The 4,797-nt window shown below is 41.8% G+C and overlaps 1 long non-coding RNA gene across 1 annotated transcript in view; it reads right to left on the reverse strand.

The window, feature by feature from the left end:
• LOC108576276 overlaps positions 1 to 4,797 on the reverse strand; it is a 70,299-nt gene that overhangs the window by 48,898 nt on the left and 16,604 nt on the right. The window lies entirely within an intron of this gene.

The raw sequence follows: 4,797 nt of genomic DNA on the forward strand, positions 1-4,797 counted from the left end.
TTGGCCAGAGCTGAAACTTCCTCGTGGATTTTCCGCGTGCAAACGCTATCACAAGTATCTCTGTATCTCGGGTGAAATTCGTTTAAAAACCGTTGTCAAACGAAAGGAGGAAACTGAGCCTTCGGTCGAATGGCACACAAACTTACAAAAGATGTTTCACAAACGAAACGCTCTTATTGTGCAGTCGACGAACAAAAAAAAAAAAAGGAATAAAGAAAAAACTAAAAAAGAAAAGAGTACATTGTTCCTGGTATAGAATTAATTAAATCTCGCGAAAACCTCCTCCTGAGTATAATACCGTTTGACTTTCCGCAGAAGTAGCTGGAACGGGGAAATTGCGATGGGATTTCTAGGGAGAACCAATTTTAAATCTGGTGCGAACTAAGATATAGTCAGCTCAGCCGCCATAACTTTAGATTACGCGACAGTCTCCGTTTCATAATCTATCCATTTTCTGAGGCGTGCGTGGAACGAAGAAAAATCAGTCGAAATATCGCCGCTGAGAGGCACAACCTTAGAATTAACGATTCTCCCCGATTAGATTACTCTCTTCCTAATACCATTCTCGCAAAATACAAAATAAACACTTCCCCGATCTTACAAACCGAACGATCTTTCCGCACAAATTCGATTGCTCCACGAATTCCACGATTCGAGTTAGAAAGAGGACAATTTCATCCGCAGGGAGGAGGAAAGTAACAGCATCGCGAGTCGACGTATCACGAGGCAAAGAAGAATACTCGAAAACCGAGGTGAACAATTTTTCGAAGAGAGATTGAAGTATATACCTATCTACACACACACACGAGGAAATACGTGCCTGCTGGGTGATGCAGCCGAAGAGTCGCGCGCGAAATTGTGCACCAACGACGTATGGTACTATGTAGTACGTATACGAATATTATTTATGTTCGAAGCTGCACATGAAACTGAAAATCCTTGCACTCGTTGCGGTTTTGAATACCGCGTTAATAAAGCTCCGTGAGAGAAACACAAGCTCGAGAATCTTTGTTCTCCTGAAGAGGACGAGCGCGCGAAAGAGCGCCAGGGGAAGGACAGTGAAAAAGTGGGAAAGAGCGCGAAGAACATAGTGGAGAAAAAGAAGAGAATAAGGGTGTGTGGGGGAAGAGTGGGGTGGCCGGGTGGATTCTAGAGAAGTGGGGAGGCAAAAAGAGAGAGAGCGAGAGAGCGGTTTATGTCTGACATGGTAATTTTTATTTCCCCGGGCAAAAAGGCGGGCTTTCATGCGGTCGGCGCTTTCATCCTGGTCTCGAATGATAAAGGCTCGAGAGGAACGGAGACGAGAAGAACAGTGGTAAAGGTAGGAGAGAGGAGGTGGAGGAAAAAAAAAGAAGATACCGTAGAAGAAGAAGAGCAGCAAAAACGTTAAAATTACGGGCCTGGCTTTTCAAGGAACCATACACACATGGGAATACAAACAATAGACCCTTCGTCCTTACGTTACGGGTGTACGGCTTAGTTCACAGGCGTCGGTGTTCAACTTTGCAACAGTTTTGCCGACCTTTTCCAGGCATGTGCTTGCTATACGCTTGCAGGATTATCAAACGTAAAAATGTCTGGGATTGCGGAATCGCGCAAGCTCAAAATGTATAAACTTTGTCGCGACAATTTTCCTCTCTTACCAGACATTCGAGCTCCTTCGCGTGGAAATCACGTCTGTACGCGAGTTACGAGATTAATTAAATTGATAGTAGTCAACGGTGCACATCTGCTTTTCAATACCAAGGGCTAGTGTATAAAAAAAATAGCACGAAAAATCGAGAAATTTCCTCTTGCTTGTTACTCGCGTCTGATGGTTATTACTACACCGTACAATTCTGTTTACAAGAAATATAATCACGAAGAAACACGTTTACAATCCGCACTTTAGCGCACGTCTGATGGCTTTTAATTAAATATGACAACGCTACGGTTTTCCTCGCGAATTATGCAATTCTTAATTGAAATAAAACAGACGACAAACAGAATGAGCAAAGGGAGAGGGGGAAGGGAAGGTTCGTTGGGAAAATTTCACTGTATTTTCATCGCGATATCGAAGTCGTGAATTTGTAACCGAAAAGAGCTTAATGCGTTCGCAAGCGTGTGTTCAAAAGTGCGCAGTGCTTAATTTACGGCTTTAATTAACCATAGTATCCCTTGGTACAATCGCTGCAGACGCTCCCCTAGAGGATTACCAAGAGCACATCAGCTAGAAACACGTAAAAAATTGTTCTGAACCGAATTTGTCGCGTTTCACGTGAAAAACAGAAGGGGGGGAATGAGCAAATTCGAGAAGGGAGAGAAAAAAAAGAAGTTACTCGTTACCACATTATAAAAGCAACTCCGCGATCGTACGGGATGCATAACGCAATTTGTATTACCGGCGACATGAAAACGCAGAAACACAACACAATTTCCTCGAGAAATTACAAACAGAAATTCTTGAACGTAATTGAGTTTATTCAGCGAATTGCAAAATTTATAGTAACCTACGTGACTCCGTGGCGCATGAACAAACGCTCCGATGACTTACAATCCAGACAAAATTGCTCTTGAAGCAGCAGAAGGGAAAACGGAATACCAATATAAATTTGCATCGATAAAAAAGAAGAAAAGGAGAAAGAAAAAGAACAAAGAAAAGGAAGAAAGTTTCCAAAGGAAAGAAACTAAACTACTTAGATACATACACCGGTATTATAATCATACGCGGATATTTCCTTTTTAATCGTTCATCTCGGAGTACCGCTATTCCCAAGTGTATATCAGCGAACATAAGAAATTCCGTAATAAAAATATTTCAACCCAGCTGCGAAAGGAACCAAGTCTTATGTACATCCAATATGGAAAAACACAACCACCGAGAAAAGCCAGAAAGAGACGAAGAAAGCGGAGGGAGGGAAAACGCGTACGGAAGGGAAAAGAAATTACGCGAACGAAATTCTAGGAAGGAATGCGGATATACCGGCACACACAGAAAAGCATGCGTGATTTTGACTTGACAGAGGAAGAGTGGCTGCCAAGCACAGCCACTTTAAATGCAGATGCACCATGTACACGCTGGAGACATCTTCTACTCCACAATCACCTTTACTCACTCGAACCCTCCACCTACGGGTTTCCCATCCACCACCACCACCACCACCCCCATCGACCACCCAAGTTTATGGTTCTCCGATGCTCTTCTTTTAAGTACCAATAACTGTCCGGTTCTCTGAAGTATCGGAAGCATTCGGTGTGCCGCCTGGTGCTTGTATATACATGTAAAGCAATCGATAGTGTGTACATACCATTTTCGATATCTCAAGAGCGCTTAAGTAAACAGTGTATCTCTTCCACCGAGATGTTTTCCCTCGTGATCGTTCCTTGCGCTTTTCTCACTTTGTCTCTCCCTATCTCTCTCTCTCTCTCTCACTCTCTTTTCCTCTATCTCTCATTCACTCACTCCCCTCGCTTTCCGCTACTCGGTGTCGCTTACAAATGTACTTTTGCACGCGATTTGCCAACGAGATTTCATCGCTATCTACTGTTAGCAACGTGCACGAAAATTCAAGTCAGTTCCTCGACGTGAATTGTAAAAAGGCCACCACACACACACACACACACACTATCTCTCTCTCGCCTACCTCCGGTGTTACCGAGTTTCGTGTTAATGTTCCCGAAAACACGTTCGAATTAGATTACGTCTACACGATTGTTATTCGAGAATTCTTTTTTGCAAGAATCAAAGTTAGAATAGAATACAAGTGCAGTGCCACCGTATTATTGTACCTATGACTAAACCAACCGGTATATGTAGCATGCGTCATATCAGTTCACACTTATTTTTAACACGAGAAACGTGCGTACGAGAAAATAACCACGAGTTCACGCTGTCTCGTGATCGTTGTGAATTTCGACACAACGATGATTAGAAATAAGAATAGAAGAATTCAAGGTAGTAGGAGATTCTCGTGTAAAAATCTCCGCGTAATTATCCAAGATTCTATTCCTTCGTTGTGCTATTCCTGCTATATAAATTGTTCTCGTCGTCCCTTTCCCCCACGTCGACGATCATTTTTTTTCTTTTTTTCATAGAGTCTTTTCGGCTACTTCTTTCTGGGTTTTGTAGATAATTTTACGCGTCATCTGTCATCGTAAATGTCGTTCTTGTCGCTGATTCAACGGTACTACAAAACTGTCTGACACTGATTTATTATCATCCGTAGTTCGGGTCACGTCAAAAACACGATTATTCGAGGACATGGATTTCCAACGTTCTCTAAACTTTTGTCGAAAAGAAAAAAAGAAGAAAAATAAAAAGAAATAAAACAGAAAACGGGTTTATTATCTTTCACTTCACCTCGCATTCCACGCTTACGGTTCCACTCACATTAAATTTATTACCGAATACAACCAAGTCTTCCCCACGTAATTACGAAAATAGTAGCGGTATATTTGACTTGTTAAAGAACCTTACGAAATTTGTTTATTACTTTGCATACAACAGTGTGTCCGGCACGTTGCATGTTCTCCTTGCACGCTATAATTACATGGGATGTTTATTAAACAACGGGAAAGTCTTGCACAGTCTTGTAAATTGATATCGCGTGATAACTCGCAATATTTTCAAAGTATACGTAGCCTGATTATTCACTGGTTTGCAGATTTCCAACTGCATAATTGTAAGCCCGGTTTTCAAAGGGAGAGCACCGTCCATACAGATAATTTGTACATTGTGCTATGAATTTAATAACGTCGACTATTAAACAGAGAATTTACGAAAAGCCATGGATTTATCGAGATTAAACACACGTTAAA

This window comes from Habropoda laboriosa, unplaced genomic scaffold (genome assembly GCF_001263275.1).
Source record: "Habropoda laboriosa isolate 0110345459 unplaced genomic scaffold, ASM126327v1 scaffold212, whole genome shotgun sequence".
Lineage (NCBI taxonomy): Eukaryota > Metazoa > Arthropoda > Insecta > Hymenoptera > Apidae > Habropoda > Habropoda laboriosa.